We start from the raw sequence: 15,987 nt of genomic DNA on the forward strand, positions 1-15,987 counted from the left end.
ACCAAAATACCCCTAACATCAAAACAACCCTAGAGCCTACATTACGCTTAGGAAAACCCATTCAAACACATAAAACAACAAATCGAAACCAAATAAATCATTTAACCAATTTTCACAAAATTTGATAAAATTACGAAAATACCCCTCATAAAATTCACGATCATTTCACACAAAAAATTTCATAAATGATAAAAATCAACTTTTTCATTGAATTCCTTACGAGAAACTGATTCCAAAACATCCTGGAACATTGAAAAACGACTTAAAACGTAAAAAATCCTCTCCGAGGGCAAAACGGTAATTTCACAATTTTAATAATTAAAATTTTCGAAATTAATAAATAAATCATTAAATAATGTAAAGTGAAACATTAAAGAAATTAATTCTAAAATTTAAACCAAAAAAGTGATCAATCAGGCTTTCAAGAAAAATTGTTGATGGTTCGCAAGATATTTCTTTAAGGACTCCTCCATTTGGGGGTCCAAAGAATCAAAGATATAATAGAGGGGGGTTCTCCAAAAATTTAAAGTCAATTAAGCAAGACTAAAGTCAAGATATTAAAGTCAATCAAATAAGGCTAAAGTCAAAATTAAAGTCAATTAAGTAAGACTAGAGTCAAGTATTAAAGTCAATCTCATAAGACTAAGGTCAAAATCCTAAATCAAAACCCTAATCTAAACTAATCAAGTCAATCTCATAAGACTAAGGTCAAAACCCTAAATCAAAACCCTAATCTAAACTAATCAAGTCAATCTCATAAGACTAAGGTCAAAACCCTAAAACCCTAAAGACTAAGTCAAAACCCTAATTGAAACCCTAATCAAACCCTAATGCTTCTAAAAACTTTATAAATAGGAGCCTCCACACCCTATTTTCGTATCAAAGAAAAAACCCTAGAAAAAGTAGGTGAAGAAGCCTTCACAACCTCCCCAAAACCCTAATTTTGGAGTCCCAACTCCTTCCCTAACACCACTACTCCGATTTTAGCCTAAAAAACACCTAGAAACCTTTCAAAAACACTCCAAAAATCCAGAACAAATTCAAAGCATCCAGATCCAAGAAGGAGATACCTTGCCTCGGAGATCAGAAATCAGATCCGGAGACAGAACAAAGTAAGGAGTACGGTACAAGGAGCTGTTTTCACCAGATCTGAGGGAATAGTACTTTTGCAGATCGAAGGTAAGATTTTTCATTATTTTTTAATCTAGGTTTTGTCATTAGCGATGTAGTTATATTTGGAATAAGTAGAGACCGGCATTGGCCGGGCGGGGTTGGTGCCTAACACCTTCCAACCCCGTAACATGATCCCCGGATTCAGATTTTCTGTAGTAGATTAGTGTTTATCCATTTTAGAGTCAGTTTGGTTCCTAGACCACAATAACTAGGTGGCGACTCCCAAACCTCAAGGGTCAAAAGCGGATCCGCACACCCCGCGGATTGAGGGCGCTTTCACCCTGCTACCGGATGAAGAACCGGCCGCTGAAGCTGAATCGGGCCTCCGGGAAGGCTGTCTCGGCCAACCGTACTCAGTCGCCACCCCAGATCCCAAAGCAAAGCGAGCCCGGGTCCTGGGCCTCGCTTCCTCCTCCTCGTCTGAAGAATGCTGCGCCACTCGAGTCCGTCGCTCTCTACCCATCTGCAAGCCACCATATGATCAATCAAGAATGCAAAAATCCTAACATCACGCGTCTTGATGAACCTAGCCCAAATAACCTACCCAACTCAGTCAACCTAAGTCAATATCCAATCCAGCGCAACCAAAAACTAGTCAACCCAGTCGACCCAATCTACCCAATCAACCTAATCTGACTTACCTAGTCAAATTTGAGTCAAACCTACCCAATCAAATCTGAGTCAAACCTACCCAACTCGGTCATACCCAGTTGAGTCTGAAGGAAAACATATGTAACTTAGCCAACTCAGTCAACCAAAAGGTCAAACTCAATCAAACCCATCCCATCTAGGTCAAATCTAAATCAGATCCATCCAACCAAAGTCAAACCTAGGTCAACTCAATCTAAGACCTAGTCAACTCGACCAACTCACCCAAAACCTACCCAATCCAACCCAACTCAGTGAACATGCCCAAATTCGTCAAATTTAGTCAACCCAAGATCAAGTCAAACCTACCCAATCAAAGTCAACCGGGACAACCAAAGTCAATTCAGCCAACTCGGTTTAACCCATCTATCCTGGTCAACCTAGGCAACCTAATCAAACCCAACCAACCTAATCAGCCAAATCAAAACATAGCCCGACCAGCCCCACCTAGCTAAGAGCCATCACAACCATGTCGAGATGTCAGTTAAAGGGAAGCAGAAGCACGGGTACCAAAGCAAACATAAATGTTCATAATCTAAGCAAGCAAGGCAAAATGAAAATACACCAACAAGCCCCAAGTAGTCCAAAATCAATAAACCGCTTAACCCATCCCTCTAACCATCCCCTAAACCACCCTTAAACAATCCACATCCCCACTTTAAACAACCCCAAACCACACCTCATTACCAGTCCCCAAACAATCCCTACCTTTCACCCGAAATCGTCCCATTTGTTATGCGAATAACAATCCTAAGACGTCTCTACTAGACCACCCAATCCCGTCATCACTCGGCAAACCAATCCTAAAACAATTTCAGCCACTCTGAACAACCTCGAACCACCCATCGCAGACATTCCCGATCCTAGCACCAATCCAGTCCTTAAACCGTTCCCTTCCATCACAACACCGAAACAGTCCCAAACCATTGGCAAGCTACCCAGCCTTACCACACCCATTGCAATTATCAAACATCTAACCAAAACAATAAAACCCATGACCGTTTAATCCAATGATCTCGACCATCCTTGAATCCATCATTCTCTGTGAAATAAAGATCATATGCCATGTGAGTCACAAATCACCCTCCACACCACATCACACCATGCAAGGCCACCTTCAAATTATAACTCACAAAAAAAAAAACCATCCCCACCCATTACAACCAAGCCCTCAAACCTTCACCCAAAAACATCACCAATCCTCCATTCACCAATGCCATGAAGCAATAGTTCATACATCAAGCAACAAAGTAAAAGCAATAGTAATAAGGAAGACAGTTTGCAAACATAGCAACATTCAAAAGAAGCGAAGACATCATGCGTGGGGAATATAAATGAATCAAAGCCAAAAGCAAAAATAGAAAACATGAAATAGGGGTGTTGTTCGTTCAAAGGAAAAGAGGAAAAGGAAATAAGAGAAAATGAATACAAAACTCACCTCGATAACGGAAGGGTAATCCACACGTGTAAGCAAATCTCTCAAGGCTTCAAGTCAGTCCCAAGCGTCCAAATACGCCAACACACGCTCCAAGTAATCCCAACGACCACACCAAGTGCCCAAATCAACAAAATAAGAGGAATATAAAGAGAAAGAAGAGAAATCGCGGGGAAGGAGGAGGAAAACCGAAAGAAAATTGAAAGAACTGAAAAGGAAGAGGCGCGAGGCTTAAATCGTTTGAAATTCATACTGGTCAGTGCCACCAGCACGGGCAAAACAAAGTTTAGCCTATCCGTGTCACCAGAACGGATGAGGGAAATTTGTTTGGAACCGTGCCCAAAACACGGATGGAATCGTTTCAAATGATATCCGTGCCTAAAACACGGATCAGTCAATAAATAAAAGGGAAAATCCAAAAAAATCAAAAATCAAAAATAAAAAAAAAATCAAAAATCAAAAAAAATAAAAAAATTTATAAATAAAAAAATATAAAAATAATAATAATAAAAAATAATAATAATAATAATAATAAATAAATCAATCAATCAAAAGTCGGAAAATCAGAAATCAGAAATTTCAAATCCTGTCGAGCTGCACTTAATCTCGATTTGTTAAAACACGACTGAGAAATACCTCAATTTCAAAACTCATCCAATCTTCATCAAATCCAAGGTCTCACACAAGCTCCACGCCATTGAGACCGAGGAATTAATAAGGTAACTCTTTCAGACCCCGTGCTTGAGTAACCATCTTTTACAAAAGGCATCAATCCAACCAGTAATTGAAGTTGTGTTTTGCAAAATTTCGTCGGGCCCGTACAAATAGGGATTTAGTCTATTCTTTGCACGCAATTCCTGCAAAGAAGGGTAGCAGTAGACACCTCGATTTGAATGGGCCCTCACTCGAAAGGCCCCAAAAATAGCAATGCTCCAATAATTGGCAAAAGGGCCTCGATGGCCCGAATCATCAGAACATGACATTTTTGCCAAAATCCAAGCCTCTAACACCTCTCAATGGGTTAGTAGGTCCACCAAAGGGATCCGACAAGTTCATATCTACCCCGCTCCATGCAAAATACCGATTTGCCAACAAAAAAAGCCAACGGACCTCTAAGGCCCAAAATGCTAAAAACAACATTTCGGATTGAACCGAGGTCCCTAAGACCTCCCAATGGTCTAGGGGCCCACAGGAAGGGGTGAGACCCATCCCACATGTGTCCAACATCACCACTCCACGCTCACATCCAAAAAAATTGATAAATTCTCCCAACGGGCCCAAAAGGCCCAAATTGCCAAACACGTGGCATTCTTAATCAAATCAATAACTTCAAGAAAAATTAAAAAAAAATTGAAAAATTAAAAAAGTGGGACTTGGAAAACCTACCCTTCATCTATCATCTACCATTCCACCTCGAAATTCGCAAAAACCCTAAACCTACCTAAGGCCCACTAGGCCTCAACCCCTTCCTAAACCCATTACCATAATCCCAAAATTAATCTTATACCCTAGAACCTATCCACCCTCAAAATCCAACCCAAAACAAGCCTTACCCAACTTAAAATAATCTACAAACCAAAGCCCAACACCAAAAGCCCACAAATACGATTCTATCCATATCCAATTACCCAACCCACAACTTTAATCCATCAACTACTACCCACATCAACCAATCACAATCTTCATACCCAAAGATGACACATGTCATCACCATCTTTCACCTCCCTCATCTAATTACCCATCCCCATAACCATTCTCTAAAACAACTCATCTAACACATCACTTCCCTCCAAAATCACCTCAACCCATACCCTACCCTAACCTAACCTATCCCCATTCTCTAACCACCAACATCACAACCCATACTCAACATACCCCAACACCATCATCACTCTCCAACATCAACAACCACCCACATCACAACCCATATCTCCACCCATCATTTTCCTTAAAACACTCCCACAAAATCACCTCAACCCATACTTCATTTATCATCAATCAACTAACCCATTTCTCTCTCTCTAATCAAATAACCCCTATCAACCAATCAACCAATCTCATTCCTCAACCTCTCATCATGATTGCCACATGACATCATCTCATTTATTCTCCCAAAAACCAACCAACCAATCTCTTACATTACCCATCCCTCCACCTTACCCTTTTCATCAACTTAACATTCCTTCCCTAAACAACTCTCTTACACCCCCACTCCTCTCATCAACCATCACTCATCTCATCCCACCCAACACTCTACCCAAATGGATTTGGGTAGGATCCAAACCATTTGGGTTGAAATACAATCCATTTTCATTCTTTACAAAATTACCCCTAAATTCATTCCAAATTTCATACCCCCATCTTCTAAAAACCATGCCATTCTCTATCCTCTCAACTCTTAATCCCATTATACCCCCAAACCTCCTCCAAACACCTATAAATACCTCCCCTCTCATCCCAAAATTTTTTACCAAGTCTCACAAAAAAAAAATTTATTTTCTCTACTCCTCTCTATCACTCTCTCATACTATCTTCTAAAAAGAAATTTCACTTTCATATTACACTAAGGATTTAAGAAGCATAAAAGAAGAAGGAAGGAAAGAAAAAGAAGAAGAACTTGAAAGCTACAAGGTGGGTCTTAAACTCCCCCCCCCCCTCTCTCTCTCTCTAATCTTCTACTATTCCCTCTTCTAACACCCCCTTTTTCTACTTTATTTTTCCCCTTTTGATGATTGGACCTCAAGGCTAAGATTCATAAGGGTCATTTCCATTAATGAAATGACCCTATGATCAAGCCAAAATTAAATCCCTACTTAAGAAACAAATGAACCCATGTGGCATTCTATTTTTACTTTTATTCTTAAAACAAAATGATCGAGTTCTTTGAGGTTACCGCCATTCGATGGGGAAAAAGGGGTGCCTAACACCTTCCCCTTTCTCCAACCGAGCCGCTTGCCCGAACCTCTAGGTTTGATCAACCCTATCCGTTACGAGTCACTAACGCCAAAAAATGGTAATTTTTCGAAAGGTACACACCGGGTGACCATTCACACCCCTTTTTAATTTGAATGGTGGCGACTCCAATTTTAGTAGTTGTGGCCGTCGTAATGACGAAAACCACATAGCTACAAGCATAACTGAGTATAATCTGAGCGTAAATTAAGTATAATCCAAGATGACCCTTGGAAACAATTGAGCAAAATCTAAGATAACCCTTGGCGAAAACTGAGCAAAATCCAAGATAACTATTGGCGACAACTGAGCAAAATTCAAGATAACCCTTGGCGGCATCTAAGCAAAATCCAAGATAACCCTTGGCGACAACTAAGCGAAATCCAAGAAAACCCTTGGCGGAAACTGAGCAAAATCCAAGATAACCCTTGACGAAAACTGAGCAAAATCCAAGATAATCCTTGACGGGTTATCTTGGAGGCATCTGAGCAAAATCCAAGATAACCCTTGGCGGCAACTGAGTAAAATCCAAGATAACCCTTGGCGGAAACTAAGTAAAATCCAAGATAACCATTGGCGGCATCTAAGCAAAATCCAAGATAACCCTTGACGGCATCTGAGCAAAATCCAAGATAACCCTTGGCGAAAACTGAGCAAAATTCAAGATAACCCTTGGCGGCAACTGAGTAAAATCCAAGATAACCCTTGGCGGAAACTAAGTAAAATCCAAGATAACCATTGGCGGCATCTAAGCAAAATCCAAGATAACCATTGGCGGCATCTAAGCAAAATCCAAGATAACCCTTGACGGCATCTGAGCAAAATCCAAGATAACCCTTGGCGAAAACTGAGCAAAATTCAAGATAACCCTTGTCGGCATCTAAGCAAAATCCAAGATAACCCTTAGTGGAAGCTGAGCAAAATCCAAGATAACCCTCGGCGGAAACTGAGCAAAATCCAAGATAACCCTTGGCGGCAACTGAGCAAACTCCAAGATAACCCTTGGTGGTAACTAAGCAAAATCCAAGATAACCCTTGCCAAAAACTGACCAAAAACTGGTAGAGGAATGAAGAAATTTTGGGAAAGAATGAATGAATTTGGAGAAGACTGATTAGAATGAATCGCATAAATCTGGAAGATAATAAATCTGGAAGAGAAATGGTCAATTCCAAGAATGATTGGATCTGAAAAAGAATCTGGAGAACGAAAGAATGTCATATCTCCTATGTGAGATCCAAAATACTTTTGTTTGAACCTCAAGGATTTATCAAAAAGTTTTATGAATTTAAAACCTGAGTTTTTATTTCTTTTGAACCTCAAAAGTTTTTCAAAAAAACTGTTATCAAGAGGGTAACCTTAAATTTGGGCTTCTCATTATCTTTTAGGATTAACATTGCTCAAAAATAAAATGCCCCTAGTTTGACAATGAACATGGCCTTGAAAATAATTGAACACATCATAAAAAAATGCCCCTAGTATAAGCGGGAAAAGTTACATTAAAGAAGAAAGAAAATGTCCCTTGTATGAAGGTTTGAAATAATTGATTACCACAAGCACAATAAAGACTCAACTTTTAATTTTGATTAATTTTATTAAAGGTTTTGAGTCAGGCTCAAGAGTACAAAATTATTTTGTTGAGGTGGAGTTGGTATTTTTGGATCCTTGTGAGAAACTTTTCTAACGCAGTAACATGCCCTAGTCGTTCCTTAGATTTGACTATCATATCATCTACATAGACTTCGACTTCCTTATGTATCATGTCATGTAGTAAAGTCGTGGCTGCTCTTTGATAGGTGGCTCCAGCGTTCTTCAAACCAAAAGGCATGACCTTGTAGTAGAAAGTCCCCCACTGTGTGATGAATGAAGTTTTTTGCATATCTCGAGGGTCCATTTTTATCTGATTGTACCCTGAAAATCCATCCATGAAAGACAACAACGCGTGTCCTGTTGTACTGTCCACTAGAACATCTATGTGTGGTAAAGGGAAACTATCATTTGGACTTGTTTTATTTAAGTCTCTGAAATCCACATACATTCTAACTTTTTCATCCTTTTTCGGTATTGGGACGACATTAGCAATCTACTCAGGGTATTCTACTACTTCCAAAAATCCAGCGTTAATCTGCTTCGTAACTTCTTCTTTGATTTTCAAAGTCCATTCCGGCTTCATACGTCGAAGTTTCTGTTTGATTGGTCGAGCATCAGGATATAACGAAACCCGATGTTGGACAATATTTGTGCTTATCCCCGGCATATCCTCGTAAGACCATGCGAACACGTCTTTGAACTTTCTGAGCAAATCTACTATCTCTTTACGTTCATCAGGAGATAAAGTGACCCCTATACGAATTTCTTGAGGACTTTCTTTTGTTCCGAGGTTGATAACCTCTACTTCCTCTATTAGAGGTTGAGCCCGACGTTCCTCTTCTTGTTCAAGTAATTTGATTATTTCAGGGGGAGGTTCTTCGTCAGAAGACTCTCCCTCCGAAGCCAAATTATTAGTTAAATTATTATTGCACTCGGGGTAATCAAAAATTTCTTTCATTTCATTGAAAAGAGATGGGGTAACAGGAATCATTGCAGACTTGACAGACTCACTTGACTCAGCAAGAAAAACAGACTCAACAGAAACAACTAACTTATTTGACTCAACAGAAATAAAGGACTCAACTGGCATGTCAGACTGAGCAGGACTAATGGGACCGACAGACCCAGCCTTGACATGCAACACAGGACTGATTACATGATAATTTGATAAAGACCCAACAGCGGGTTTGATTATAGACTGAGGATTTGGGATCCCTTTCTCAACTGACAACACTAAGATACTATGATCTTCAATGAATAGCTGATCGATGTTGAGGGAGTCCAGATCGAGTTGCCAGTCTTCAACCTTCTTCTCCTTAACTTCTGTGCTCGCTTCCTTTTCGGGCCATTCCATGCCAAAGAAGATTTCAAACCCCGGCAAACGAGTACCTGTGATGTGATCAATGAAAGGCTCTGGGAACCCACAGTAACGGAAGTCTTCTCCTTCTTTCACAAAATAACCATTGAGGGTCTTTCGATAGGACTTCATTTTAATGAGATCTGTGGTACGCCTTTGCCTTTTAGCAATGGCCTTATCCCGTTTTGTCTTCCAGTATTGGGCCCAATCTTTCTTAGTAGGCTTATATCCTAGTCCGAATGTACCGATGACCTCTTTAATCACTGGTGCCTCTTTAATACCTTGCTGCTTGCGACCTAAGCCCATACCAAGGAAGAATCCCATTTTCTTGAATATATTGGCCATGTAGCAATTAGAGGTATTTTCCATTGGAAAATGTTCTTTCATGGCTTGATCCCATTGGACTGAGCATATCTTTTTGAATTCGAACCCACTAAGTTCTATCCCCTGTTGTTTTAGCTGAATCTCAAGCAGTGGCTCATTCTTGGCCTCAGTACTATTTATGATCCCTACAATTTCAACGTCTCCATGAAGAGTAATTACTAGCCCATCCTTGATAAACTTGACCTTCTGGTGTAGCGTAGAAGGGATGGCTTTTATTTGGTGTAACCATGGTCTCCCTAACAGTAAATTGAAAGAGGATTGGATATCAATAACCTGAAATTTCACAGGAAATTCAACTATGCCTGTGGACAATCGAAGGTATAAAATTCTCAGTACATCCCTCTTGGTATTATCATAAACCCTAACACCTTGATTAGTGGACTTGAGATCTTCAGTCTTAAACCCGAGACAAGTAGCAGTTTTCAGCGGGCAAACGTTCAGTGCACTCCCGTTGTCGATCAAAACCAGAGGTACCCTCATCCCATTACAGTCAACTTTAATATGCAACGGCTTAGTGTGGCTTGCCCCTTCTTTTGGGAAATCTGAGTCCAAGAAGGATAGGATATTCTCCACGTAAGTTGCCCCTACTATACTGGCCAGCTGATCTGGAGAAGTTTCAAGGGAGACTTGGGCTGTGTTTAGTGCTTTGAGAACAGCCTCCCTATGAGCAATGGAAGCCATGAGTAAATCCCATACTAAGATATTGGCCCCTGATTTTTTCAACTGTTTGATCACGGAGTTATCCTCTTCGATGCTTTCCTTGGTGGGATCTTCTCCTTCTTTTCTTGCCAGGGCTGCAGGATTATCAACACAGAGTTCTTGTGGCTTAAAAACTCTTGCCCCTCGAGTCATATGTCTAACTTCATCACAGGAAAGGGAAAAAGGATCATCTTTTTCAGTCAACAAGTAAGGATCTTCATCTGTCAAAGGTACAGGGCTTTTCAGATTCATTTGAGCCAACAGGTAACTAGTGAATGCGGGGCTATCGTAACGGGGAGGAGATAAACAATATGTATCATCCGAGATTAAATCAAATGGTTCATAGTGAAAACCTCATTAGTGAAGGCTATCCCGACAGGGGGGTAACTAGGCAGTTTAACTTGGATTGGATGGATGAGAGAAACAAGGTCGAATAGTAATGGGGTGTGAGAAACCAAGTTCAGGGTTGGTGGAGGTAGATAGGTAGGTAGTGGATTAGTGGTGACATTTGGTGGGCTAGGGATTGTGATCTTTTTGTTATCAATGAGGTTTTGAATGGCATGGCGCAAGGTGATACATCGATCCGTGTGATGGCTAGGATTTTGATAAAATTCGTAGAATAAGTTGGGGTTGTGTCCGGCTGGCAAGGGATTCGGTAAAGGTCGAGGTTGAATCGGGGTAAGCAACCCTTTTTTCAATAGTTTTTGCAAAGCTACGATAAGGATCATCCTTAAATTGGTAAATTGATGCGAAGTTCGAGATTGACTTGGGTGAACCTGGTTATTAGCCCTGGCCGGGGGTTGAGCTGGGGTAACGGAGGTATTAGCGATGTAAGTATGGTTGATATTGGGTTTGGGAACATATGGTTTCTTATGCTTGTTATCTTAGGGGTTAGAAAGAATTTCAGAGGCAAATGCATCCTCGAGTTGGCTTTCGGCTTGTAACAAGGATTCAAAAGTAGGGAGGTAATGGGCCACTAGGTGCTGAGCATATCCTTGAGAGAGATTTTTTAGGATAATCGCTACTTGTTCCTTCTCCGAAGGTCTATCCCACATTTGAGAACCCTTGGCCTTCCAGCGACCAATGAAATCAGTGAATGTCTCCCCATTTTTCTGTTTAGTTACTTTCAAATCCCTTCTTGAGGTCTCAATTTCGGTACTATATTTATACTGATGCTAGAAGGCCTTTGACATGTTCTCCCATGTACCCACAGTAACTGGATCTTGAGACATTAGCCAACATAGTGCTGATCCTGATAAAGTTCTTTGGAACAATAATGTCATTTGTTCGTTGCTAAGCCCCATAGTGCGCATGTTGGTAACATACACCTTAAGATGTGTTTTCGCACACCCTGTCCCACTGAACTTGTCCATTTCAGGCATCACAAACTTCTCTAGCAAATGGATTCTAGGGATGCGGTTCAGAGCTTCAATGCCTGCTGCAATTTCATCAATACCCTTTATACTCTTCATAGTTGACTCCAATTGAGACATTCTATTAGATAACGCCGGATTTTCATCAATATACTCTTCGTCTCCATCGAGCTCGAAGATTTCATGTGGACGTTTCTCTTCAAACTTTTTTCCTTTTGGGTCATCAAGAGGATTTTCCGTCGATTCTGAGGTCTGTTCTAACATTTCCACTTTGCCTTTTATATTGTTGATGTCATTGGCAAAAGCTGCCAAGATCTTACGGATCTCTGTGAGCTCAGATTCTAAAGCCATCTCTTCTTGTTGACTTGGTAATGTGGTTTGTTCTAACCGACTGGACTTACGACTCCAACTAGGAGGTGGACGCTTGAGTTTGGGCGCAATGATAATCCTATATGACCCCATCAAAGGTAGATTTAGTCAATTTCAGTATTACCCCTTTGATAACATTTTATTGAGGTTTGTGCATCAATCCATTAATTAATCCATTCACACAATGAGTATTCGAAAAGGAAATAAATATTTACTAAAACAAAAAGATAGTTTTATTGAAAATGATTGACAAACAATATGTTCTTATTAAAACATCTTTCAACAAATTTGATTTGAACTATTTTTACATGGACGCTTGGCTTTGTCTTGATGGTCATCAGGATTGCTGTCAAGCTTGACCCTCTTGGCTCTAAAAACTTGCTCTTTGAATTCCGATGGTCCGTCTGGATATCCTAAGGTGCGCTTGTTCCAAGCTTTCTCAATGAGGTGCACTAACTTTTCAGTCAAAGGCTCGGGGGGAAAGAAAGCTTTGTGCTAGGGTAAGAATAACTCTATAGGTACGTTGTACTGTTCTGGGATCAGATTAGGATGGTAAAAAGATGTTTCTTCTAAACCAATCAGACGGACATAGTAGGATCCTTTGGTTCCTAGAACAGGGGGATCAGTCATCCACCAAGGGCACCTAAAATCGATATGACAGGCAAGGCGAGAGTCTAACCATTTGCTCCAAGCTTTGACTGAGTTGTGACGCACTAACAGGTTTCTCTTGGAAAAGTGTTCTGGCCCATATTCGAGGTTTGAAGGAACCTCTACGATTTTGAGATGGTCACAAAGTCACATATAGAGTAAGTAGGGACTTCCTTTGAAGCTTTTCCCCTCACCATTTTTTATGTCATCTAAACCTGAGAAGGTTTCAGCTAGGATGAGAGGTATTGGGTTGGCTTTCCTTGAGAGTTGAGAGGCTATATCTATGAAGGACTCAGGGATGGTTTGGCCATCACTATTGGAGGTCAGTATGTATTGAGCTAGGATTATTAGGCACAGTCGATAATCTCTAGTAGCTCGCCAGGCTTCGGGTTTTACATTGATAGGGTGACTGCGGGAGCGATACGGGCCCAATAAAGGTACTAAGTTCAATCTCCCGTCATGGACTAAGGCCTTGGCTTCTTCCTTAGAAATATTTAGTCTTGTGGCGAGTTCACCAGAATATCTGGTCTTCAATGAAGGCCTGACTAGAGGTCCTGAAGTGGGTATCCTCATGATGCCACAATAATCCTCGTGAGTGGGGCACAAGTGCATATACCCCATATGGAATATGTGAAGATTGGGGTTCCATCGCTTAGCCATAGCATGTAAGAGGTTCCAATCTATCTCAAACTCATGGAAGTAAAGAGCACTCCTCAACATGAATCTCCCAAAATTAATCTTCTCTACAGGGTGCATTCCTATGACGGTTGTTTTGACTAACTGGTTTGACACAAAAGGGTATTTTAGTACTCTTCCAAGGTCCATGTAAAAGATCAATTTTTATTTTCTTTTGGAAAATCTTATTCTTATGAAAAATATTTTTTCTTGGAAAACATTTTTTCTAGAGAATAATTTTTTTTTTTTTTGAAAACTTTCTTTTCTGAAAAATATTTTCTTTTTCTTCTTTGAAAATTCGATTTCCATTTTGATTTAACTGGCCGGGTCCACCATGATTGTTGGATCGGGATGGACTGGGTCATTATTGTAAACGAATGGATTCTTTATTGGGTCGGTGCACCCCTTTTAATTTTCAAAGACAACATTTTTTATCCTTGAGGACAATCATATACTCTGATCTCACCATTCACATCACTCACATACAGTCATCAATCAACAAGCTCCATTCAATAAACAACCCGGGAACACCCACGATAAGTTCGAGTCGTGACCTACTGGGAAGGTTTCTAAACTCTAAGCTTACTACGTGCAATGCATTTTTATTTAACCACCCTTGCCCAAGCACACCTATATACCTTTCGATACGTGGTGACTTGGTTTGATATACCGTATAGGTGATAATCTAAAACCTCAATTCACTTCTCTGAAGTAAAAAACAGCCAGTTTGATCTCCAGTTGAGAGGTGGCGTACAATGCTGAGCAAGGGCCCACTTAAATACCTCTCGTCTAGAATAGACGTAGTCTATCCCCCTCGTACAGTAGGGTACAGCGGGGCAAGATCTTGCTTAGGCACTGGTTTTGACCAAGAAGTGCAATTGATATACTTAGATTATCTTTTATACCTACGGGTACGAGTCAAGAGTTGTAGCTTTCATAAATGGTTTGGCATCCCACGAGGGGACCGATCACGTACTAGTACTACGTTGGCAATCGAGACATGTGACTGTGTGGTTTACAATAGGTCAAAGGCTCAGGTCATTCCAGCCTGGGTGCATCAATATATCTCTCAGAATCACCTGATCAGACGGTACTGATGCCCCAGTTTGATATACCCTAAGGTACGTGACTGGAGTTGTGGTTTTCATGAATGACGTTGCATCTCCGTAGAGATCGGGCCACGCACTAGTGCCACGTTGGCTATATGGGACGTGCAAGCATGCAAAACAATAAACGTGCATGTGGTGTGTGCAAAACAGGGTGGGGTGTGCCTGGGGCTTTTTCAAACAAATGGGCCCATGGGCCTGATCATACCATCACACATTGATACCATATGAATATTATCCAAACTAAATACCAATCTAATAACATCATTAAGATCAACAATAAGCACATCAACTATATATCTAATCAAGATAAATGGTAAATCAATTAATGAGTATGATATAGAATAATTGATCAAACTCAAACATTGCAATAGGCATAATTTTCTTAATTTTTAAGGTCCAATCTAGGTTATTTTGGATGACCCTAAACAATTCGGGATTTCCAAGAATATTAAATTGATGATGGAGTAATAATGATGGAGATAAGGAGACGTGACCTTTCCTTTTTTTTTTTTTTTATCTGGTAGACCCATCTGTTGAAACTTTCATACAACTATTCCCTTACTTCATGAAATTTGTCACCCAACAAACTTAGGGTGAAAATGGAGCTTACCCGATTAACGTAATAGGATTTCAAATTTTACTAAGGGTCATCTTGCTAACGTGGCCACCTCATTGATAATCCAATTTCAAAGCTCTTTTTATTTATTTTTATTTTTATTTATTTTTTTTTTTATTTTATGGAAAAGAGCTTGGACCCAAGAATAAAATTCAGATTTAAAAAAAAATATTTAGATCCAAGGTTTTGAAAATGGGTGGCTAGGAAAATCCCAATTAAAAAAGAAAAGAAAATAATCTTTTTTTTTTTTTTTTACATTTTTTTGAAAGCTCGTGGAATTCCATCTATAGAAGTCTATGGCGATCATGCTTTTAGGTGCCACGTGGTGAACTTAACAACCCTTAGTAAGAAAGAAATCTTACTAAATTGTAAGGCTAGTTTTATCTTTTGGGACTCACACTTACTGTCAGGAATACTCGTTTGTAGGAAAGTGATTTCCTTAACTATATGGGACCCATGCAAACGATTAATTATTCTTAATACCCATCTAAATCTTTGTTTGATAATTTAATATTTGATAAATTGATGGTATTAAAAAACTAACCTTTAAAAAACATTGAGGGTCCCACTCCAAGTGTGTTAAGAAACAAACTTGATAAAGTAATGGAAGAAAGCTCAACATATTGGACTGCCCCAGTAAATGCCTTTTCTTTTGAGTTGCTAGCGACACAGATACTAGACACACACGCACATACAAGCAGGTTAACTATAAACAAGCCACAGCGAAAGAAAACAAATTTTTATATATTTTTTTATAAGAAATTGCAAACAGTGAGTTGGCTCACTAAATCTCTTTTAAGTTGCTGCCAAAGGACGAACTCACCCAATTTTTTTATTTGGTTTATTTTCAATCGACTCATGAGATACAATGCAAACTTGTAACTCAACAAACTCGGCTTGACCGAGTCTGACTCGGACCTGGATCAAGGTCCTGTGTGGGTTAATCTTCAAAACAAGTTCT

The sequence above is a fragment of the Akebia trifoliata genome, chromosome 8 (genome assembly GCF_017979445.1).
Source record: "Akebia trifoliata isolate Shusen 1 chromosome 8, ASM1797944v1, whole genome shotgun sequence".
Classification (NCBI taxonomy): domain Eukaryota; kingdom Viridiplantae; phylum Streptophyta; class Magnoliopsida; order Ranunculales; family Lardizabalaceae; genus Akebia; species Akebia trifoliata.